Below are 25,540 nucleotides of genomic sequence, written 5' to 3'. Positions count from 1 at the left end.
TTCTGAGCTCCCTAAATTGCCTTTCTGTGTTTTCTTGTATATCTCTGAGTATTTTTAGGATTTCTGTCTTGAATTCTCTGTCATTTAACTCCAAGGTTTCTAATATATTAAATTTTTTCTCCATAGATTTTTCCTCATCTATCTGTGCTACCTCTCTCTCTTTTATATCCATGATATTCGATTTTCTCTTCCTTAATGGCATCTGAGAGTGGTTTTGTTGATAGTATTAATGAGATTTAATAAAGAATAAAAAGTTTAAAAAAATGAAAAATCGAAGAGTTGTTTTTTTAAAAAAATTAATAATTAAATAAAGAAAAATAAAATAAAATAAAAATTAAAGAAAAGGAAATTATCCCCCTCCTCCTTTTTTCCTCTCCTCTCCTCTTCCCCGCTTTCTTGAGAAAATATTGTGGAGAACTGTGAATTATATTGTACTAAATACAACAAACAATTCCTGTAATGGAGGGCCTGAATTGGGGAGAAGTAATAAAGGGGCAAAAATGGGGGGTATGGACCCACAAAAAGCAAATAAGAAAAAAATTTGGGTCAAGAATAAAGTGATTTGCTTTTAGGTGTTGGTTGACTAAGATTTATGATGAGAGGAATAAGAGGGAAACAGGAAAATTGGGGGAAAAATTTAAAAATTACTATTGTATTTAGTGGAACAAGAACTAGATAAAATGGATAGCCAGGGATGGGAGCACTGCTAGTGAGTTAAAAAGGTGAAGTAAAAACCCCCCAAAATGCCACAAACATAAATTTGAGTCCCAGATAAGATAATTTGTTCGTTATTGAGGTTTGAATGAGAGGAGACATAAAGGAGAAAGGAAGAAACTAATATAGAGGGAGAAAAGAAAGAGAAAGAGAGAAAAAAAGAGGTAACCACTAAAAAAAGAAAAAAGAAAAAAGAGAAGAGAGAGAGAGAGAGTTAAGGGTTTTGGAGTGCAACCCTCATAGAGAGAAAGGAAGAGGAAAGAAAAGATAATGGGAGATGTATCACTTATGGGTAGTGTAGTTCAAGGAGAGGAGAGAGTATGACCGGCAGAGAGTTAAACGACCAAATTGGAGGGGAAAAAAAATCAAGAATGAAGATAAGAGAAACAAATGAACAAATATAATAAAATGGAATAGGTTATAATGTCTGCAGATTAATATTGATTTTGAGAGGTTATCTTCTTGCTTTTTCTTTTCTCTCCCTCTTCTTGGTCAGTGACTCTGTACCCCGGGTTCTGCCCCTTTGGCAAGCTCAGGTAGAGGTTTGCAGTTGATAAGTCTCTATGGCGATGCCATGTATTGTGCTTCAGTCTCGTTGGCAGTCGAGGCTCATTAGCATTTATAGGCTCCGCCAGTGAGAGAGTCCATGTTCCTGAAGCTTCTCTCCTAGTCTTTCCTTCCTCAATTAGTAGCCTGATAATCCAGCTATGGTGTTGCTGCTGCCTCTGCCTGGATAGTAAGAGGCTCAAAGAGCTGGCAACTCCCCACTCTATTCTCACTCAGCACAGGGCTCTGGGTAAGGCTCAGTCAGTCAGAGCTGCTAGCATAATCAGGCGGGGCTTCTGCCCACTCAAAGACCTCTTGCTCTGCCAGTCTGTCCGGTAACATGGGTGGGCGCCCACTCCCGGGGCGCTTGGAGGAAACTCTCACTCACTATCTGTGCGCAGACCAGGATATCAGGCCGGCCGCCTCACCCTCTGAGTGAAACCCCCGCCCGCACGGAAAAGTTCCAGCATTGGAATTGGCTCTCGCTCCCTCCCCGTGCGCAGCTTTTTCAGGGCTCTGGGGCGGCCCGAGATTCCGTTTTTGGCCCACACAAAGGCCACTGACAATGCCTCTCTGTGGGATAACACGTGCTCCCACTCCTGAGGTGCTCAGAGGAATCTCTTGCCCACTCTCTGTGCGCGCAGACAAGGATATCAGGCCAGCTCCACACACTTTGAGTGAACCCCCCACCCACACGGAAAAGTTCCAGCGTTGGAATTGGCTCTCGCTCCCTACCTGTGCGCGGCTTTTTCAGGGCACTGGGGCAACCCGGAGATTCCGCTTTTGGCCCACACAAAGGCCTCTGACTCTGCCCCTCTGTGGGGTAACACAGGCGCCCACTCCTGGGGCTTTCGAAGGAATCTCTCGCCCACTATCTGCGTGTGCCGACCAGGAGATCGGGGAAAATGGCTGCCCCACTTGTCTTTTTTTGTCTGGATTTGGCACTAGTGCTAGCTTGTATTGACTGGGTTGCCATAGGCATAGTTTTTCCTCAGCTTGGATCTCCGTGCCAAAGCCTGGTTCGGCCATTTGTGCTGCGGCCTGGATCTATTCACCCCCTTTGCCCGCCTTAGTTTCTATATTCTCAGTTCCCAGTGAAAGCAGCCCTATTTAGGTTAGTGAGCAAGGCGGAGCATTTCTTACTCCCTATTTCCTTTGGGGTTTGATTATATATTTAGCCAATTTTTCACTCGACCATACCTTCGGGTGTATTGCAAAACATCTGGAGGCTCCAAGGATAGGTTTTTCTGTTTCTGGTTGAAGATCTTGTTGAGTTTTGGGGGAGATTTATCGGTATCGCTTCCTACCACGCCATTACTCTGACATCATGTCCTGAACTTCTCTTAAGGAGATCCATTTAGTAACTGCATTGTTGCCAAGTTTTGTCTCTTGTTTGAACATTTTCTACTTTGAATAAAAAGCCTTTCATTTTTTTCCTTCTGTCTTTAAAAAAAAAAAAGTTGTTGTAGTTAAGTGCCCTGGGCCAAATTCTACCCTTAGTTACTATTTCTATGGTATTTGTACTGTACACATAAGCAGTCTGAGGCTGACTTTGTTATAAACGTTTAATAATAACAACTCACATTTGTATTGAATATATTATTTTACCATGTAGAAAATGTTTGTACGTACACATTTGATACACACACACAAACTGTGCAATAGATAAGGCAGAAATATTTAGTCCTATGTTATAGGCAAAGTAACTGAGATGCAGGTTAAGTGGCTGGTCCAAGGCTGCACAGGCACAGATGGGGCTCAAACCCAGCTCGTCTGATTCTTAAATCTGTGCTAAGAAAGTTTTTGTTTTGTTTTTAATAATTATGGAATTATAAATACACATACAAAGATAGATTATTGTTAGTCTTGTGCCATGTATGGTGCTTTCAAAAGATATAAAAAATGAGGGAGAAAATACAATTCAGTGAAAGTAATCAAATTTATGAAATTCAGGACACAGGTAAGACCCTTGAAGGAACTGTTTGGAAGAAATATGAGTGTTGTATGAAAGGACAGGAGGTTAGCACTCCCTTTGGCAAGGATGAAAGAGGCTCTTGGGCCCAACAACGTGCATACAGTTAATGCATTGCCACCTATGTCGTGGCATCTAACCATGGGGGTTTTTTCGGGGGGGGGGAGTTGAATATAATTTTATAGAATAAGCATGGAAGCTGTCCTGACTGCTTCCAGAACCAAAAGACATTAGCAAAATAAAAATTCCAAATGATTTACATCCACCACCAAGTGTTCTCTTGGCCAATATCAGCTACGTTATTTCCTGTTGATTTAGCAGTCAGGAGATCAATTAAAGTTAAGAAATAAAATAAAAAATGAAAAGATAAAACAAAGAAATATGATAGGTTGAAAACTACTAGAGGGCAGTGACTGAGTCCGCTCACATTTGCATTCTGGATCATCCTCAGCACAGCATCTTGCACTTAGCTCGCCAAGGGTTCAAGGGGAGAACTTAAGGAAAGTATAATGAAAACAGAGTTTAATAAAAAGTTTAATGGATCTTTCATGACTTCCCCTCCTCAAAAAAAAAGCCCCACTGGCTAACTGGGACTTCTGCTTCTCTGCAGCTGGAGGACAGGAAGAGAGGAGGAGAGGCAGAAAGCAGACCTTGGTCTGCCATGACTCTCGTTCTGTTCACCTGAGGATCTCCTGGTTGCTGATAGATACAAAACTGGGTGAACGACATGTTTGAGCATTTCCACTTTTCTAATCTGTCCCCATTGTTTTGATGTACATGGTGATGTTTATAACCCACCTATTGATCCAGATGTCTGCAGTCATCTGGGGCAGTGACCGGCCCACAGCAGGTGCTCAGTAAATGTTATCAGAAGAATGAATGCAGAAATATCCCTCTACTGGGTATATACCCCCAAGACTCAAAAACACTGGTACATAAAGACACATGCAGCCCCATGTTCATCGCAGCATTGTTCACAGTGGCCAAAACATGGAAATAACCAAAAAGTCCTTCAACAGAAGATTGGATAAAGAAGATGTGGTACATATATACTATGGAATACTACTCAGCCATAAGAAATGATGACATCGGATCATTTACAACATTGATGGACCTTGATAACATTCTACTGAGTGAAATAAGTAAATCAGAAAAAACTAAGAACTATATGATTTCATACATAGGTGGGACATAAAAATGAGACTCAGGGACATGGACAAGAGTGTGGGGGTTACTGGGGCAGGAGGAGGGAGGGAGAAGAGGGAAGGAATGAGGGGAGGGGAGGGGCACAAAGAAAATCAGATTGAAGGTGACAGAAGACAATTTGACTTTGGGTGATGGGTGTGCAACATAATCAAATGTCAAAATAACCTGGAGATGTTTTCTCTGAACCTATGTACCCTGATTGATCTCTGTCACCTCATTAAAATTTTTAAAAAAAGGAAAAGAAATGAATAGATGTCAGGGGCTAACAAGGAGCAGATGAGAGCAGGCTGGCAAGCAAAGAGGCCCTGGAAAAGGACCTGTCTTATGCACGCTCTTCCCTAACTGCCACTAAAAAGTGGGGCTTTTGGTTTGCAGAAGCAGCACTCGTCTGTCACTCTCTCCTTCAGAATTAAGAAGGAAAAACTCCACAAAATAAAAGATAAGTCCTTCAGCAAGAGCTCTTTACAGGGCTGCATTCTGGTTCCATCCCCAGAGAATCCTCTGGTGCTTCTGGGGTTCACTTTCCCAAATAGGGGCTGATGATGATTTATTTCACAATCTGGAAACTTCTAAATGAATTAATAATTTAAATGTTTGGCCTGACCTGTGATGGCGCAGTGGATAAAGCATCGACCTGGAATGCTGAGGTCGCTGGTTCAAAACCCTGGGATTACCTGGTCAAGGCACATATGGGAGTTGATGCTTCCTGCTCCTCCCTTCTTCTCTCTCTCTCTCTCTCTCTCTCTCTCTCTCTCTCTCCTCCTTCTCTCCTCTCTAAAATGAATAAAGTCTTAAAAAAATAAAAGAGGTCCTTAAAAAAAATGAGTTTCCTTTAAAAAAAAATGTTTAAAAGAAGTCTATAAAAATTATTAGGTAGAATAAAAATAGATATACTTCAGTTAACTAAATAATTCTTTTCTGTATTGAATCATCACTCCTAACCTACTGGTTTTCTAAGTATGTATTTTCATATTTCCAATTTTGTTTAAAGTAAGGCTAACCTATATTTTGTAAATGTCACTTGGGTCCAGTTAACTAATGGTGCTGTTCAGTTCAACTATAACCTTACTGATTTTCTGCCTGCTGGGCCTATTCATTACTGATGCAAGGTTGTTAAAACCTCCAACTATCATAGTGTATCCATCTATTTCTCTTTGGGGTTCTATTGGTTTTTGCCTCATGTATTTTTTTTTTTTTTTGTATTTTTCTGAAGTTGGAAATGGGGAGGCAGTCAGACAGACTCCTGTATGCACTTGACCAGGATCCACCCGGCATGCCCACCAGGGGGCAATGCTCTGCCCATCTGGGGCGTTGCTCTGTCACTACCAGAGCCATTCCAGCACCTGAGGCAGAGGCCATGGAGCCATCCTCAGTGCCCAGGCCAACTTTGCTCCAATAGAGCCTCGGCTGTGGGAGGGGAAGAGAGCAACAGAGAGGAAGGAGAGGGGGAGGGGTGGAGAAGCAAATGGGCGCTTCTCCTGTGCGCCCTGGCCGGGAATCGAACCCAGGACTCCTGCACGCCAGGCCGATGCTCTACCACTGAGCCAACCGGCCAGGGCTTGCCTCATGTATTTTGACTGTTACCAGACACAAACATATTATGGATTGTTATGTTTATTTATCCATGATATTTTTTCTTATTCTGAAGTCTGAAAATAATATTCTATTCTAGCTTTCTGTTGGTGAATGTTGACACAGAATAGCTTTCTCCATCTCTTTACTTTTTACCTGTATCTGTCTTTATACTTAAAGTTTCTTATAGACAGCATCTAGTTGGATCTTATTATTTAATCCATTCTGACAATCTCTGTTTTTCAATTAGTGTTACTAGGACTATTCACATGTAAAGTGATGGATTACTATCTACCATGTTTGTAACTTTTTTATTTTTATTTGAGAGAGACAGGAAGGGAGAGAGAAAAGGAAAAGAGAGATGAAAAGCATCAACTCAGAGTTGCTTCACTTTAGTTGTTCATTGATTGCTTCTCATACGTGCCTTGACCAGGGCATTCAAGATGAACCAGTGACCCCTTGCTCAAGCTGGCGACTTCAGGGTTTTGACCCCAGGGACCTCAGCATCCCAGGTCAATGCTCTATGCACTGTGCCACCACAGGTCAAACTGTTTGTAACTATTTTTTATTTGTTGCGCTGTTATTTATTTCTTTTTATTAAAGTTATCTTCTTGTTCTGCCTTCTCTTCTCCCCTCCCCCACCTCTGGTTTTATTTTATTTTATTTTTCCCCCACCTCTGGTTTTAATTGAGCATCTTATGTGATTCCATTTTATTTCTTCTCTTAGCATATCAATTATACTTCCTTTTCAAAAAAAAATCTCAGTGGATGATCTAGAGTTTCCAATACATGTTTGCAACTACCCAAAGTCCACTTTCAAATAAGTTTATACAGCTTCACAGATAGTGCAAGTGCCTTTTATAGAGTATACCTGATTCCTTCCTCCAATCCTTTAAAACATTTCTGTCACTGGTTTCACTTAGCTATGTTATAATCATCCAATATTGTTACTGTTATTACTTTGAACAGTTATGTATTAGCCAAATTAAAAGTGAAAAATACTATCGTGTTTTATCATAATTCATTCATCTCCAACATGCTTTCTTTATGTAGATCTAAAATTCTGACCTATGTAATATTTCTTCTCTTCTCTGAAGAACTACTTTTAACATCTCGTTCAGGCAGGTCTACTGGTGATGAATTATTTTATTTTTGTTTATCTAAGTTTTTTTCCTCCACTTAAAATATTTTTCCATTGATTTGAGAGAGAGAGGGAGAGAGATAGAGACAGAGAGAGAAGCATCAACTTGTTGCTTCACTTAGTTCCATTTAGTTGTGCACTCATTGATTGCTTCTTGTATATGCCTTGACTAGGGGTTGAACCCACAACCTCTGGCATACTGGGATGATACTTTATTCTCTGAGCCATCTGGCCAGGGCTCTCTTTCACGTTTGAAGGATAATTTCATTGGATATCGAATTATAGGTTGGTGGGGTTCTCTTTTAACATTTAAAATATTTCATGCCACTCTCTTCTTGCTTACAAAGTTTCTGATGAAAAGTCACATTTGATTTTTATCTTTGCTCTTTTTAAAATAAGATTTCCTCCCCCTCTGGCTTCTTTTAAGGTTTTCTCTTTTGGCCCTGGCCGGTTGGTTCAGTAGATAGAGTACTAGCCCAGTGTATGAACATCCCAGGTTTAATTCTTGGTCAGGGCACATAAGATTAGCAACCATTTGCTTCTCTCCACATCCTTCTTCTCCTTCTCACCCTCTTCCTCTCTCAGCCAGTGGCCTGATTGGTTTGAACTTTTGCCTGGGTGCTAAGTATAGCTCATTTTGTCCAAGTGTCAGCCTCAAGTGCTAAAAATAGCTTGGTTGATTCAAGCATCGGCCCTAGACAGCGGTTACTAAGTGGATCCTGGTCAGGGTGCATGTAAGAGTCCAACTCACTATCTTCCCTCCTCTCACTTAAAAAAAGAAAAGATTTTCTAGCCTGACCAGGAGATGGCACAGTGGATAGAGCATCAGACTGGGATGCAGAGGACTCAGGTTTGAGACCCCAAGGTCACCAGCTTGAGGGCGGGCTCATCTGGTTTGAGCAAAAAGTCCACCAGCTTGAACCAAAGGTCACTGGCTCCAGCAAGGGTTTACTCGGTCTGCTGAAGGCCCGCGGTCAAGGCACATATGAGAAAGCAATCAATGAATAACTAAGGTGTTGCAACACGCAATGAAAAACTAATGATGATGCTTCTTATCTCTCTCCATTCCTGTCTGTCTGTCCCTGTCTATCCCTCTCTCTGACTCACTCTCTGTCTCTGTAAAAAATAAATAAATAGGCACTGGCTGGTTGGCTCAGCGGTAGAGCGTTGGCCTGGCGTGCGGGGGACCCAGGTTCGATTCCCGGCCAGGGCACACAGGAGAAGCGCCCATTTGCTTCTCCACCCCCCCTCCTTCCTCTCTGTCTCTCTCTTCCCCTCCCGCAGCCAAGGCTCTATTGGAGCAAAGATGGCCCAGGCGCTGGGGATGGCTCTTTGGCCTCTGCCCTAGGTGCTAGAGTGGCTCTGGTTGCGGCAAAGCGATGCCCCGGAGGGGCAGAGCATCGCCCCTTGGTGGGCAGAGCATCGCCCCTGGTGGGCCTGCTGGGTGGATCCCAGTTGGGCGCATGCGGGAGTCTGTCTGACTGTCTCTCCCCGTTTCCAGCTTCAGAAAAATACTAAATAAATAAATAAATAAATAAATAAATAAATAAATAGATTTTCTTTTTGTCTTTAATTTTTTACAATTTAGATATGATATTCTTAGGTATAGCTTTTTTTTGTCATGCATGGTATTCGCTAAGCCTCCTGAATCTGTAATTTCATGTCTGTCATTAATTTTAAAAATTTCTCAGTCATTATTACTTCAAATATTTCTTCTGCCCCTTTTGCTTTTTCTTTTCCTTCTGCTATTCCAATTATATATATGTTACACCTTTTTTTTTTTAAACAGAGACAGAGAGAGAGTCAGAGAGAGGGATAGATAGGGACAGACAGACAAGAATGGAGAGAGATGAGAAGCATCAATCATCAGTTTTTCATTGCAACACCTTAGTTGTTCACTGATTGCTTTCTCATATGTGCTTTGACCATGGGGCTACAGCAGACTGAGTAACCCCTTGCACGAGCCAGTGAACTTGGGTCCAAGATGGTGAGCTTTGCTCAAACCAGATGAGCCCGTGCTCAAGCTGGCGACTTCGGGGTCTTGAACCTGGGTTCTCCGTATCCCAGTCCGACGCTCTATCCACTGCGCCACTGCCTGGTCAGGCTATGTTATACCTTTTGTAATTTTCCCACAGTTCCTGTATATTCTGTTGTGGTTTTTCTTTTTCATTTCTTGTTCTCTTTACATATTAATTTGGGAAATTTTTGTGGACATATCTTCAAGTTCACTGATTCTTTCCTTAGCTGTGTCCAGTCTACTGATGAACCCACTAAGGCTTTATTCTGTTCATACTTTTGATATCTAGTATTTCTTTAGTCTTTCTTAAGGTTTCCATTTCTCTGCTGCCATTACCCATCTATTTTTGCATGTTATCAACCTTTATTATTAAATCCATTAATATATTATAGTTGCTTCAAATTTCCTATCTGATAATTCCAAAATCTGTATCATATTTGAGTCTAATTGTGATTATTAGTTTGTTTCTTTAGACTGTTTGTCTTTTAGCATACTTGTCATTTTTAGCTGAAAGTAGGACATGATGTTTTAGATAATAAGAAATATTATTACTGTGAGAATTTATGCTAATTTGACTAGGAACTGGCTATGTTTCGTGTTTTCTGTAGATTGAGGTTTCCAGAGACTTCAGTTTCCTCTGGGGTCCTTATGTTTTTTTCTTTCCTATTTTCTTTGGGTTTCTCCAAAAATTTAAATAGAGTTTGTGTCTTGCATTTCCTTTAGTTATAACCTACTGTCACTATGCTGGAGCCCTGTTGTCTTGATGGTAAAGTGTAGGGGAAGGGAAGTGCTCTGTAATCTTATACTTAAATTTCAGTTTTGGGGGCCTGGCTTCATGAACTATGATCTTTGGAAATGTTTCTTATCCTTTATATCTCCCCTTTAGGGGAGACAGAAGGATGGAGAGCATTAGTTGGCTAATTTCTCTTCTTCCAAGTTGATGAGGCTCTGATAAAGTTATCCTCAGAGAGAAGGACTTTGTAGGAGAAGATTCTAGGTGAATTTCAAAATGGTTACTTTTCTCTCTGCCAAAAATATATGGAACATTTCTTAGATTTTTTTAACCTTTTTATTGAATTTATTGAGGTTGGGTTAATAAAATTATATAGGTTTCAGGTGAACAATTCTATAACACATTATTTGCATATTGTATTGTGTGCTCACCATCCCAACTCAGGTCTCCTCCCATCACCATTTATACTCTCAGATCTTCTTCTACCACCCACCTACTCCTCCTTCCCTCTGGTAATCCCCATCCACTTGTCTGTGTCTTATTTCTCAGATATTCATCTTGAGAACTTGGTGAGGCTCCTGGAAGTAAAACCCATGAAAGTATGGGGGTCACCCTAGCCTGGGCCCCCTTGAATTTTTCACTGTCAAACTAGTTACACTTGTCAGCTTCCAGCAAGTCATAAACATTACCATTTGAATATTCATAGTAGTTCATGGTTCCAGCAGCTGCTGTTCCAGATAAGCTGATCTCAGTTACTCTCTATAATTTCCTGTTTCTCCAGATTTCAGAATGGTAGTTCGCCCTGTAACCTCATTCCTTTGATAGATTTAAGAAAAGTCAGTGATTTAAAATTTATTCAGCTTTTTATTCTTGTCATAAAGATAGAAGTGGTGATTTCCAAGCATTTTAAGTGTTGGAGCTGGAAGTAGACCTCTCCTATATTCAGAGGCAAACTAAGGTTGGTTGAGGCCCTGAGTGCAGAAGAAAATATTGGGTCCTTTTTAAAAAGGAGAGAGACAGGGAAAATAAAAATACATGTTAACCGTATGTTTTTGTTTTGTTTTTGTATTTTTCTGAAGTGAGAAGCAGGGAGGCAGAGGGACAGAGTCCCACATGTGCCAAACCGGGATCCACCTGGCATGCCCACTAGGGGGCAATGCTCTGCCCATCTGGGCTCTGTTAGAGCCAGAGCCATTCTAGTGCCTGAGGTGAAGGCCATGAAGCCATCCTCAGCGCCTGGGCCAACTTTGCTCCAATGGAGCCTTGGCTGCAGGAGGGGAAGAGAGAAAGACAGAGAGAAAGGAGAAGCGGAAGAGTGGAGAAGCAGAAGCTTCTTCTGTGTGCCCTGGCCAGGAATCAAACCCAGGACTTTTACACACCTGGCCAACGCTCTGCCACTGAGCCCGCTGGCCAAGGCTTACCATATTTTTAAATAAATAAAAAATATTATATATATTCTATTAATGTTAAAATTGCACATATGAAACCAAAGTTGGTGTCAATAGAAAAAAGTGTAAAGGTGAGGTTTGGTGGAGCCCTTTAGAAGTTGGCGTCCAGGGTACACACCTGGTGCACCCACTGTTAAATCTGCCTCTGCCTATATTTTGGAAAACTTCTACTGATCTCTTCTTCTTTCCTTCTGGTAGAGTGCTGAGAACACTAAGACATTAAGTTACCAAGAAAGGTAGAAAGTGTTGGAATTCAAGCTGCATCATTCTTAGTGTTACCAGACCACATCCACACCCAAGGCTGGCCTGGTCCCAGCACAGTCCTGGATATTTTACATGTCAGGCAACCTCCAGGTTCTTGATTCAGTCATGAAAGATTTCAAGGATGAATTAGAGTGAGAATAAAGCAAGTTTTATTCATTTAGAGGGCACCTCTGTGAAAGAGCAAAAACACACATCCCAGTGGATGCGGTCCCACTCTAGAATGAGCTTGCACATGTAGTCAGTTTTGGGGATTTTGTTTCCAAGAGAATGGCGTTGCCTTCAAGCTTTGTGGTGCCAAATTCTGACTTGCCTTTTGGTTGGGAGGGAGCTTTGTTCTTAACATGGTCTGTTCTGGAAGTGTCATGGTGCTTGTTCCTCTCAGCCTCCTTTCTACTTGTGGTGTTTTTATTTTAATGGTGATATAATGAGCTTTGCTGTCAGGCTCTGGTCAATTTTTCCTGTTATCTTGTAATGATCTGGTTCTAGCCAGTCCTTGCTGTCGACCTCTACAACAACTGCAGAGGCTTTCCTGCTGTAAACTGTTTTCTCTTTGATCATGCCTAGAAGTGGGAGCTCTGGTGAGAGGGTGTCAGCTCCTACTTCCTCATGCCACTCTTTGGGACTTTTCCCTAACTTTTTTCTGTCCTGCTATAAACTATGTGCATGTCAGATACATTCCTCCTTCCCCTTGACTGGGTTATGATAGAAGAAAATGTTATCAAGAAGAGAGATTTGAACAAGCCTCTCTATTCTGCCAAAGGTTTCATTTAAACATGAACAAACAAGTTGCATAAATCAAGGGCTTCAAAGTCTGCTGGAGGGATGTTCAGCTGCCTAGTTGACAGAGAGCTATTCATGGAACATACATGAGTGAAGACAAAGAAGGAGGAGTCACTTGGCTAGATCTCAAGATCTGACTAAACTCACTTAGATGATGAGCTTCCACTGTTTTCAGACAGAAAAAGTTGCCATGGAGCAATTTCCCCAATGGCCATGGTAGCTTTCAGCCCAGGGGCACCACGTCTGAAGGAGGAACAATGAAAGAGGAAGTTGGGGAGTTTTATCTTGGGTGCCTCCCACTTTTCTATTATTCAGGTTGTCTTTCTCCCCTCTTGATGGCACTACCTTCTTTTCTGTCTCCTCAAAATATTCAGGGTCCACTTTTTGCAAGTCCAGCTCTCAGCTAATTGTCAGTTACAGTGACCTTGACCTTTTTGTTCCCATCATCAACATATCTCAGAATATGCAATGGTTCAACTTTTCAAAGGAGAATTTAAATTTTGACAAGGGGTACTTTTGGGAAAACAGCTGTGTTAGGCTTGCTCGCTTGTACTTTGCTTGATTAGTATGTGAGCACATGGCAGTGCCACGTGTGTCTTGTCTATGTAAGGCTATGGGTGTTTGCCCTCAGGGTGGATTGCGATTGCCTACCTGCCACTGTGAGGGGTCATTTTGCTGTTCATTCACCTGGTGCCATGAGAAGAGGTTTTCTCCTACCTGTTTGCTCATCCATCGTTTCGAGAATCTAATAAATGAATAATGGCCCGATGCTTTCTGGCTCCGGAGTTCCTCCACTGTCAGCCTGAATCCAATGTGGACTTTCCTGGCCTCAACCACCAGTATTACAGGTACTTTACAATGAAGGTGTTTCTAAGACAGTAACCTAGGGATATGAAGAGTTTATTTTTCAGGCAAAGGATCTTATCTGTACCTCTTATACTAGGGTAGGCAGTTAAACAGACATGAGCAGAGCAAGGACAATGGGCCAGGAACAGAAGGTCACCAAAGCAAGGATGATGGGCCCAGATTCAGTTGTGTCTCAGCTCCAGTCCCAGAAAAGCAGCAAAATCAGACTTACGGCTCCACAGCTGACCTCAGGACCAGTTGCATTGATTAAAAACTCTTTGCCCTGTTGCTGGCCAGTCAGTGGAGACCATGACCCTGAAAGGACACACCTGGAGAACTGATGAGAAATCTGCTGAGATCCTCCCCTGGGACTGCCCCTAAACTCTACCCTTGGAAGCCCTTAAAATCAAGGACCCTGTGCACACTGAGCCTTTCCTCCCCTCCCCCCCCCATTACCTTTACCCTTTTTCACCTAAGCTCCAGGGTCCTTCTTCTGCTCTGTAGCTTGTTTCCCAGGCTCTTTCTTCTGCAGGGGGAATGGAGTGTCTGGGGGAAAAGAGGAGGACGGAAAGGTAAAGAGCAAATAGTCCTCCTTCCTAGGGGCTTTTAAGGTTGGGAATTTTAGGGGAGGTCCTGGGGAGGATCTCAATAAAATATTCATCAGCTACCCAGGTGTGTCATTTAAGGGTCCTTAGTCAGTGCAGCTGGTCCTAGCTCAGCCATGGCATTGCTTGTCTGGTTTTGTTGCTTTTTTAGGCCTGGAGCTGAAACACAGCTGAGGCCTAGATGTTATCCCTAGGGGTTAAAGAGTGGTCATGTGAGGACTTGTATTGGGGGTCTTTATGAGGCTGTCCTTCTACCCTTTGTTCCTCCTCTAAGGGGTCTACCACATGACTAGCGACGCGCCAGGGGAGGAAAGGTCAGGGGAGGGAACTGCATGACCAGTAATATGAAAGGTCAGGGGGTCTAAACCATATGACCAGCAATATGCTAGGGAAAGAAAGGTCACCCTGGGGGTGAGGTCCTTGTTTTCCCAGTTTTGCCCATTGCTAGGCACCCAGGGCTTTCTGCTCTGGTGATTCTCTGCACCTGGCCTATCGTCCTTGCTCTGCTCGTGTCTGTAACTGCCTATCACAATTCCTAGATAAAGGCTCATATTGTAAAGAAAAAGGAAATCTTTATTTTTAACCAGAAAAAGAATTCCAAGAATTTTTCATCTTTGAGTGGGAAAGAATATTGAGATACTCAGATCCATACATCGAAGAGCCAACCCTGTAATGGTATGTTTAATCCCAGGCATTTCCTTTCTAGAAACAGAACAGAAAATAAAGAGTAATTCAAAGAGGCGTGAGAAAACTAATAAAATTTCAGAGATAGAGTTAAAAGAAAATATTTTAAAACAGTTTGGATACTAAGAACATATCTTTAGTTATTTAGTTGTTATTTAGTTAGTTGTTATAATGACAGTGTGGTTAAATTTTAAAATATCTATAAATTCTGAGATTATACCAAATTATCTAAGGATTAAATGGCATATTTGGAATATGCTTTAAAACAGTTCAGTTTAAAGAAAAAGGAGAAGGGAGGGAGAGAGTGAAAGAAAGGAAGGAAGAAACAAAGGAAGGAAGGAAGGGAGAGAGAGAGAGGAAAAGAGAAAGAGAGAGAGAAAAACTGTTGACATAAGAAATATCCAAATCCATAGGAATATTTATCAGAGTTTATTTGAGTTAATCTGACATGTGACAAAGATCCAGTTCTCAGATGCTCTAAAAGAATAACGGTTTGCAATTTCTTTTATGCATTTGAATTAAGGAGGGAACTGAAGGAAGATTACTGAGGTGGGAAAAAAGCAAGGCAGGAACTGGATTATAGCAGTGGTTTTCAACCGCCAGTCCGGGGACGGGTGTCCATCCGACGGAACTTTCATGCTAGTCCGTAAAAGATTGGCATGAAAGTTCTGGCGGACAACACCGATCCACAAACTGGTTGAAAAACACTGGATTATAGGATAGTTAATAAGATTATGTGCTTTCTTGAGGGTAGTTACAGTTTATATCAAAGATATGTTAACCTAGATGCATAGAAACAGTGGACAGGGCTTGCTTTAGGCAAAATAAGTCTTTTACTTAAATGCCCGGGGCGTGACTACCACCATGACCTGCCCAGTTAGGAATTTATGATCAGATCACCCTGTGAAGTTACTGTTCATAGAACCCCCCCCTTTTATTTATCCATAAAACAAATGTGACAAAATTGTGATTTTTAGTCTGCATTATATCTGTTTCCTTGGCTGCCATAGCACAGTACTCCAAACTGGGGGCTTAAAACAATAAGAACTTATTCTCTGACAGTTCTAGAGACCAGAAGTCTGAAATCAAGGTGTCAGCAGAGCCACATTCCCTCTGGAGGAGAATCCATCCTCTCCTCTTTTAGCTACTGAAGGCTCCAGGCTTTCCTTGGCTTGCGGTTGCCAAAGTCCAGTTGCTGCCTGCATGGTCACGTGGCCTTCTTCTCTGTGTCTGCATCTTCTCCTCTTCTGTTGCTTAGAAAAACATTTGTCATTTGATTTAGGGCCTACTAGATAATCCAGGATGATCTCATCTCAAGATTCCTAACTTAATTATATATATCTGCAAAGACCCTTTTTAGTAATAAGGTCACATTCCCAGGGCTAGAACATAGACATGCCTTTTAGAGAGTCACCACTCAACCCACTACCGGATGTATTATACTATTCTCTCTGTTTTGTCTTTTAGCAATTTTTCTTAGTAAAAAAATTTTTCTTAAAAACATTTTGGCTAGGGAGAATTCTATTGATATATTATATTGTGCCAGTTTGTGGTCTGTGAAAGAGTTAACCACCTGAGGTTATATGGAGATTATACACCCAGTGATATTAGTCAGATTCACTTATGCGCAGGGTGATTTCTGTCTTAGTGGTCCCCAAAGTATTTCTCCTCTTTTCACCCTTCCCCAAGTGTAAAAAGGCTGAAAACCACTGAGAGAGACTTTGGCTAGAATAATTCCAAGAATAACGTCAAACAATAATCTTGTCAAGGGTGTGTCGATGTAAAAAATGTCTAAACCTGTAGAGAATTTTTATGAGTTTCTTTGAGCCAAACAAGGACATATGCTTGGAAGCAAGATATGAAATGCTCCCCTTTATTCCTTTTTACTTCCCAGCAATACTCCAATGTAGATACACCACATTTTGTTTATCCATTCGTTAGTTAACACACATTTGGTTTGTTTTCAATTGGGGGCTATTATGAATAATGCTGCTATAAACATTCAGGTGCAAATCTTTGTGTGAACATGTTGTTTCACGTCTCTTATGTATGTATATACCTAGGGATAAAATTACTAGTTTATTTGATAACTCTATGTTTAACTTTTTAAAGAACTGCCAAATTATTTTTCAAAGTGGCTCTACTATTTCACAATCCCATAGCAATGTATGAGGGTTCCAATTTATCCACATCCTTACCAACACTTGTTATCTACCCTTTTTTACATATTAGCCACAAATGAAAAGATCTCTCATTATGGTTTTGATTTGCAGTTCCCTAAAAATGTATGCTGAATATCTTTTCATGTGCTTATTAGCCATTTATATATTTCTTTGAAAAACAATATTATTTAAATACTTCACCAATTTTTATTATTATTGAGTTGTAAGATTTTTATATCCGATTGATACAACTCCATTCTCAGATATATGATAATCAAATACACTGCTCACAAAAATTAGGAGATATTTAATCACTTCATATTCATTTTGAAATATCCCTTAATTTTTGTGAGCAGTGGACAATATTTTCTAACATTCTGCAGGTTATCTTTTTCCTTCGGTAATGGTGTCCTTTGAAGTACAAGTTTTTAATTTGATAAAGTTCAGTTTATCAATTTTTTTGTCACTTGTGCTGTTGATGTCTTATCTAAGAAAACATTACCCAGTTTAAAGTCATAAAAACTTACTCATATTTATTGTAATTCCTTTTTGTTTAATTTTTTTTTTTTTTTTTTTTTTTTTTTAGAATGCTGAAATCAAAAATTCTCTTCGTACCTATGGAGCATGCCTTTTTTTTTAGTATGTCTTTTAATAGTCAAGTAAATCTACAACTGTTAACAGCGAACAGCACTAGATGTTAGACCTCAGTCCTTGAGTTTTGGCTAAAAGAACTTAGAGCCAAGACTCAAATACAAGCAAAAGTTCATTTAGAAAGTCACAGAGGCAGAAGCAAGCCGGCTAGGCTACGTGGGTGAGGCAAAAAAAAAAAAAAAAAAAAAAAAAAAAAAAAAGCCTTTGGACCTTAGGGAAAAGAAAGGTAGAGAAAACACACCTGAGCCCTGGCCGGTTGGCTCAGTGGTAGAGCGTCGGCCTGGTGTACAGAAGTCCCGGGTTCGATTCCCGGCCAGGGCACACAGGAGAAGCGCCCATCTGCTTCTCCACCCCTTCCCCTCTCCTTCCTCTCTGCCTCTCTCTTCCCCTCCCGCAGCCGAGGCTCCATTGGAGCAAAGATGGCCCGGGGGCGCTGGGGATGGCTCCTTGGCCTCTGCCCCAGGCGCTAGAGTGGCTCTGGTGCGACAGAGTGACGCTCCTGGAGGGGCAGAGCATCACCCCCTGGTGGGCAGAGCTTCGCCCCTGGTGGGCGTGCCGGGTGGATCCCGGTCGGGCGCATGCGAGAGTCTGTCTGACTGTCTCTCCCCGTTTCCAGCTTCAGAAAAATACAAAAAAAAAAAAAAAAAAAAATCTAAGAAAACACACCTGAGGGAAGTGAGAGGAAAGGCAAGGCTGTGCCCCTGGGGGCGGGGGGGCATGCTCAAGAGGTCCAGAGAGCACGCCCTCATATTTTATTCTAAGAAAACCAAATATCTTCTTAATTATGGGAAACCAAATGTCAGTTTCATTGCTTAGTGTTGATTGCTATTTACTCTGTGTGAGAAATTTCTATCTTAAAATCAGATCTCCCAAACATGGGAATAAGTTCACATTATTTCAAGCATAGTACTACTTACAGGTCATTATTAAGCAATAGTTTTTCTAATTTCACTTCCCAGTTGAAGAATGTGATAATGTGATTTATAATCAAGCTTTTAGAGTTGGAAATAAACTTGGAGATCATCATGTCCAAAGCAAACATACAAATTCAGCTCTTCTGCATTCCCCCATTGGTGGTGTCTGCCTGTAATTTTGTCTTGGCTCAACAGGAAAAGGGACTCAGTTTAGTTAGTAACATCTATCTGCCTTTGATATAAGAGGGGGAAATGACAACATGAGTCCACTCTAGTCCTGATCTAGCTCAATCTTTTTACTTTATGGGTTAGAAATTAAAATCCTGATAGATTGAGACATTTAAAAGTCATACAATTATTTAGTGGCATAGCTAAGATTGTAAATTCAGTAGGAAGCTGCTCTTGTATAAAATTTCTCCCTGTCACCCCCTGGATCAAGTTGTTCTAAATACCTGTCCCTAAATACCTCTCAAAAATATTTCCTCTACCCCAATTCCACTCATCCTGCCTGGTTATCAAGAGTCCCCTAATTTGTCTACCACCCTTAATACCTACCTCCATTTCCACTTCCAATTCACCCTCCTAGATATAGAACATTGCCAGAGAATTTCAAAAACACAAATATGACAGTGTCACTTTAATGCTTAAACATTTGCAGAGTTCCAGTTCCTAATGTGCTTCCATGCCTTTGCTCATTTCCTGTCACCCACTTCCTGTCTGGCAAAGCCCTGCTCATCCTTCAGTTAAATTATCAACTCTTCTCTGAAGCTTTCCTGAATTCTTCCTTTACCCCCCAAATGATCAGTCCATAAGAGCAGGGTCTGTACTATCAATCCAGCCTGTACCCCATGGATAGGCACAGAGGAGGATCTCTTCTGTATATCAGTAACATTTCTTGGTGAGTGACAAATCAGCTTGGAGCAATATTCACCTCCACGGTAGGATGCCAGGGCTCTACACCATAGAGCAGAAATTCCAGACGTAGGTTTTTGCTGCTACCTCTTTGACTCTTTAAAAAATTACAGCTGCCTGACCAGGTTGTGGCGCAGTGGATAGAGCGTCAGACTGAGATGCAGAGGACCCAGGTTCTAGACCCTGAGGTCGCCAACTTGAGCGTGGGCTCATCTGGCTTGAGCAGAAAAAGAAAAAGCTCACCAGCTTGGACCCAAGATCGCTGGCTCGAGCAAGGGGTTACTCGGTCTGCTGAAGGCCCACGGTCAAGGCACATATGAGAAAGCAATCAATGAACAACTAAGGTGTCGCACCGAAAAACTAATGATTGATGCTTCTCATCTCTCTTTGTTCCTGTCTGTCTGTCCCTATCTATCCCTCTCTGACTCTCTCTCCATCTCTGTAAAAATATAAAATAAATAAATAAAAGAACAGAAGTTTTAAAAAAAATTACAGCTGATACACAGTTGGGAATGTTACTTAAATATATAACCTAAATTACAGGAAATAAAACTTTAGGTACACAACATTTTGTATAAATAAATATTACATTTAGCAATGAAAAACCAAAACACAGAGGATCCATCCATTAAAGGGATTGTTAAATAATTTGCTATGTATGATGACATGTGATTTAGCTGTTTTAAATCACATTCATGAGGGGTTTTTTTGTTTTGTTTTTTTTATTTATATTTTTACAGGGACAGAGAGAGAGTCAGAGAGAGGGATAGACAGGAACAGAGAGAGATGAGAAGCATCAATCATCAGTTTTTCATTGCAACACCTTAGTTGTTCATTGATTGCTTTCTCATATGTGCCTTGACCACGGGCCTTCAACAGACTGAGTAACCCCTTGCTCGAGCCAGCAACCTTGGGTCCAAGCTAGTGAGCATTTTTTTTTTTTTTTTTTGTTCAAGCCAGATGAGCCCGTGCTCAAGTTGGCAACTTTGGGGTCTTGAACCTGGGTCCTTCCACATCCCAGTCCGATACTCTATCCACTGCACCACCGCATGGTCAGGCCATGAGTTTTTTTATGTCATGAAAAAGTGCTTATGAGGTGATAAGGGACGAAAGAAAAATAAAACATGTATTTGCAATAATATTTCATCCATATAAAATGTATTGAAACAAGTGTTAGCAGAGAATGTCTTGGAATTATTGGATTTTAGGCAATTGTTTTCTGCTTAAAAGATTTTTTATATATATTTAATTTTAGAGAGGCAGCAAAAGAAAGAGAGAAAGAATCGATTTGTTGTTCCACTTACTTATGCATTTATTGGTTGGTGCCCTAAGGATTAAACTTGCAACCTTGATTTTAAACTTTATAGAAATGGACTCATACAGTATATATTATTTAGTGGTATCTGACTTCTTTCACTCAACCTAATGTTTTTGAAAGTCATCCATTTTGTTGCCTATACTGGTATGGTTTTTTGTTTTTTTTAACTGTTGCAATGGTATTCCATTGTGTTAATATACCAATATTTGTTTAGTTATTCTCCTACTGGTGCACATTTTGCTTATTTCCATTTTGGAGCTATCATGAATAAAACTGCTATGAACATCCACATACAAATTTTAATATGCAGACACACACTCACTTATTGGTATATATCCAGCAGTGGGATGGCTGTGCTGGGAGGTAGATATATGTTTAACTTTGTTAGAAAGCGCTAAACAGCTTTCCATAGTGGTTGCACCATTTTATATTCCCCTCAGTACTGTATGAGAGTTCCAGCTCATTCACATCCTTGCTGTCACGTGATATTGTCAGTCTTTCTAATTTTATTCATTCAGTCATGTCTGTTGTATCTCACTGTGGTTTTAATTTTAATTTCTCTGATGAATAATGATTTTGAGGGCCTTTTCACAGGTTGTATAGACTTTTGATTCTCTTATTTTGTGAAGTGCCAGTGCAAGTCTGTTGCTGTTTTTTCATGGATTTGTTTGTCATTTTAGTATTAGTGTGTAAAAGTTTTGAAATATATGTATGTGTCAGCCCTGGCTGGTTGGCTCAGTGGTAGAGTGTCAGCCTGGCGTGCAGGAGTCCCGGGTTCGATTCCCGGCCAGGACACACAGGAGAAGCGCCCATCTGCTTCTCCACCCTTCCCTCTCTCCTTCCTCTCTGTCTCTTTCTTCCCCTCCTGCAGCCAAGGCTCCATTGGAGCAAAATTGGCCCGGGCACTGAGGATGGCTCTGTGGCCTCTGCCTCAGGTGCTAGAATGGCCCTGGTTGCAACAGAGCAATGCCCCAGATGGGCAGAGCATCACCCCCTGGTGGGCATGCTGGGTGGATCCTAGTTGGGCACATGCGGGAGTCTGTCTGACTGCCTTCCCGTTTCTAACTTCAGAAAAATACAAAAAAAAAAGAAATATATGTATGTGTCATTTTATGTATTCTGGATATCAGTCCTTTGTCAAATATATATATATAACAAATATTTTTACCAAGTCTATATCTTTTTATATTTTTAATGATGTCTTTTGATGAGCAAATATTGTTTAATTTTCAATTTTGTCTTCTATGCTTTTTGTGTCTTGTCGAAGAAATTTTTGCCTACCCAAAAGTCCTAAAAATATTTCTCTCTGGTTTCTCCTAGAAGCTTTACAGTATTAGCCTCATGTTTCGATCTATGATTTTTTAATCAGGGAGAAAATAAATTCAAAGAAATAGACATGGCAGGCTGCCGGTGAGTATATCCATTCTCTAGGTTGGGGGATGTTGAAATTTTGGTAGTAACACAATATGACTTCACCTGAGTGGAAAGAACAAGTGATGAGACTCTGTAGAACATTCTGACTCTAACTCTGGCCCCCAAAATAAGCTCTATCTGGGGTTTCTTACAGTTAAAGATTTGGGAGAAGGGGGGGAGGGAAGGAGAGAGAGGGGGAGGGGAGGAGGAGGGGCACAAAGAAAACTAGATAGAAGTGACGGAAGACAATCTGACTTTGGGTGAAGGGTAAGCAACATAATTGAATGACAAGATAACCTGGACATGTTTTCTTTGAATATATGTACCCTGATTTATTGATGTCACCCCATTAAAATTAATAAAAATTTATGTATAAAGAAAAAGATTTGGGAGAAGACTTCAGGCACTTAGGGAGGATACATAGAGAACGTCTATGTATGACTCTCCTTCTTCATGACTTAGATTTGCAGCAGCTTCAGGGCTCTTCTGTCATCCATGTGGCTTGTGATGAAAACCCAACCTTCCAACAGGGACACCTCCAGAGCAGGAGCTATGAAGGATAAGCAGGGTGGGGCAAGCAAAGGAGAATAATATCATCAGTTATAATGATCTGGGATTAAATAGGTATTAATCATGTTTCCAATGTGGAAAGATATTGAGAAAGATGACCAGAATTCAGGGCCTGAATTTCTAAAACCTCTCCCGTTGCTAATGAAGCAGCTGTTATCCCATGTGAGTTTCCACAGAGGGAATATGCACAATAGACAAGACCATGCAGAGGAACACTTATGACAACAACAACATTGGGTCCTGAACCTCAGTTTGTTCTCTAGTGAGCTAGAGTGGCCCTTGTTTGTTGCATGGTCTTATCTTGCTCCTGAAGCCTAAGATTTGTACTTCAAGTAGCAAGGAACTTCTCTTGTCTTCTTCCCTAGGCCAGAATGACAAATATCTCTTACATGCATGGCCACTCCCACTTCGGTGGCTATAGCAGGTACTGTGATATGCTACCCAGATTCCGCTTTCAGTACCCATAATTCTGTTCCCTTAGCTGTCACGAGTATTTGCCAGTGATGGCTCATCATTGAATATTCTCTGAGAATGGCTTTGACCAAAAGGAGCTACCTTGCCCAAGGCTTCAGCCCTCTAGGCTCAATGTTAGGAGGAAAAGGATGGGAGGGGTGAGATTAATACTAAGTCCTGGCATTTTGTCTCATTTGGGACAACCCAACTCTAGAGATCTGACATGAGATTGGCTAAGGACTTTGTAGCAACTGCAATGTCTCATATTGCTTGCCTCATTTTCTTACAAGTGTTGTTCTTGAATAAACGCCTTAATAAACTTCCTGCAAACAAGTCTCTGACTCTCAGAGTTTGTTTCTACAGGATCCACCTAAAACACTAGCCATGTCCAAATTCATTGTTAATTAATCATATTACTTGTCTTTTCTTGCTGAGCCTGAATAAATCTTAAGGGTCTTTCTCCTAATAGCTGATAAGTAACTACAAAAAAATCACCTGGAGTGATAAGCAAGTTGAGACCCATTCAGTATCCATGCTACAAGTCCTCATTTTACTATCAGTTCTCTAGATCTCAGTGTTCCTGTGACAAGAAGAGACAAGGAGAAACATTTCTAAGGAAAGTTTACCAAGGAAAGAAGAGAGCTACTTGAATCTAAAGCTTGAGCAAAGCCAATCTAAAGTATTTTCTTCTAATTATTCCAAATGTTCCACAGATGGAAAACAGCTTGCGATAGTCAGCTATGTAGGAAACACCAATCCATAAAAGTCACTCTCAACAGCTTTACTCTTTGTCATCCCAAATTTCCACTCCCTTATACCAAAGTTATAAAATATCCTTGAACTTGACCATTTATACCAGGATCCTCCAACTCTTCCTTGAGGCCAACATGAACTGAAAATCTGGTCATTTGCGGCCTACTCATACTTCTCTGAGAAGATGCCTGTCCTGGTATAAGACATGGTGTGCTAGCTTGTTCATTTATAAAATGAAGATGCAGAGGAAAGACTCAATGAGCCCGAGAGATTATTTGAAATTAGCTAGTTAGTTGACCAAAAAGGAAAGATAATTAAAAAGAATAAAGAAAGCCTACATGAATTATAGGATACCATCAACCAAATAAGCATTCACATCATGGGAATCCTAGAAGAAGAGGGAGAGAAAAAGACAGAAAGCTTATTTAAAGAAACAATAGCTGGCCTGACCAGGCCGTGGTGCAGTGGATAGAGTGTCAGATTGGGACATGGAGGACCCAGGTTCAAGACCCCGAGGTCGCCAGCTTGAGCGCGGGCTCATCTGGTTTGAGCAAGGCTCACCAGCTTGAGCCCAAGGTCACTGGCTCGAGCAAGTGGTTACTCAGTCTGCTGTGGCCCCACAGTCAAGGCACATATAAGAAATTAATGAACAACTAAGGAACAGCGACGCAGAATTGATGTTTCTCATCTCTCTCCCTTCCTGTCTGTCTGTCCCTATCTGTCCCTCTCTCTGTCTCTGCCATAAAGAAACAATAGCTGAAAACTTGCCAAATATTGAGAGATATATGAGGTCCAGGTATAGGAAGTTCAAAGGACTCCAAATGAGATCCACTCAAAGAATTATTGAGACATATTATAATCAAAATGTTAAAGGTCAAGGACAAAGAGATCATTTTGAAAGCAGCAGGAGAAAAAACAACTTATCACATACAATGAAACCTCTATAAGGCTATCAGTGCTCTCAGAAAAAAAAAAGAGTTCTGTTTTTCAATAGTCTAATAAAAAAATCTGGCTTGTCACATAACCACCCTGTTCTGAAGTCCAGCATTTGAAAAGCAATACACACACACACACACACACACACACACACACACACACACACAACTGCTGTTCACTTTTTTACTGCTTCAACTTTCATTAAGTGAAAATGGAATAGATGAGACGAGACTGTCTTGAGAAGACCATAAAGCATGACTTCCATAGCACCCACTCTTGCTGTATTGTTCCCTTTCCTTACCCCATATCTATATCCTCACCAGAGTTCCTAATAGGTAGTGGATTAAAGAAGAAAACTTAATGAATTTTTTGTAGATTACTTTGCACCACATGCTGGCACTGGATGGATGTTGGCAGCATTGCAGCCTCATTCGGGAGTAGCCATGGAGGAAAGTGAGGAAGGGAAAGCCTCCTGGTGCACAGGGTGTCAAACAGAATCTCTAGTTATTCACTTTGTCTGGAAGGACGATTTTCTAAGGGGGAGAATCCACACCCATTCAGGGTAATGGCTAATGATTTAGGTGCAAGAAAGTCCAAAACAAATAAATGAACAAGTAACAAACAAACAAAATAATACAGAAGAAACAAAAACAATGCAAAAAATAAAACTTTGAAAAACTGAAATTAGTATCCTCAAGAACAAGAACGAAAACCAAGAACAGAATACTTAAATAAGAGAAGAAGAGAAACAAGAAAGGGATTCTAAGAAAACAAAATTCAAAAAAGAGCTTTTGGAAATAAAAAATAAACACACTAACCAAATAAAAAAATTTCATAGAAATGCTGAATAGTGATGTTGGTGGAAATCTCCCAAGATGCAGAACAAGGTGAATAATGAGAGTTAAAACAATAAAAATAAAAATAAAAAAA

At 40.8% G+C, this 25,540-nt stretch overlaps 1 non-coding gene across 1 annotated transcript; it reads left to right on the top strand.

The window, feature by feature from the left end:
- Positions 1 to 3,257: 3,257 nt before the first annotated feature.
- Positions 3,258 to 3,383, top strand: LOC136401679 (U6atac minor spliceosomal RNA). Its single transcript, XR_010750693.1, has one exon. It is a non-coding gene; the product is annotated as a U6atac minor spliceosomal RNA (small nuclear RNA).
- Positions 3,384 to 25,540: the final 22,157 nt, after the last annotated feature.

This window comes from Saccopteryx leptura, chromosome 3 (genome assembly GCF_036850995.1).
Source record: "Saccopteryx leptura isolate mSacLep1 chromosome 3, mSacLep1_pri_phased_curated, whole genome shotgun sequence".
In the NCBI taxonomy this organism is placed as follows: domain Eukaryota; kingdom Metazoa; phylum Chordata; class Mammalia; order Chiroptera; family Emballonuridae; genus Saccopteryx; species Saccopteryx leptura.
The sequence above is the reverse complement of the archived record's forward strand: the minus strand, read 5'-3'. Positions and strand labels throughout refer to the sequence as shown.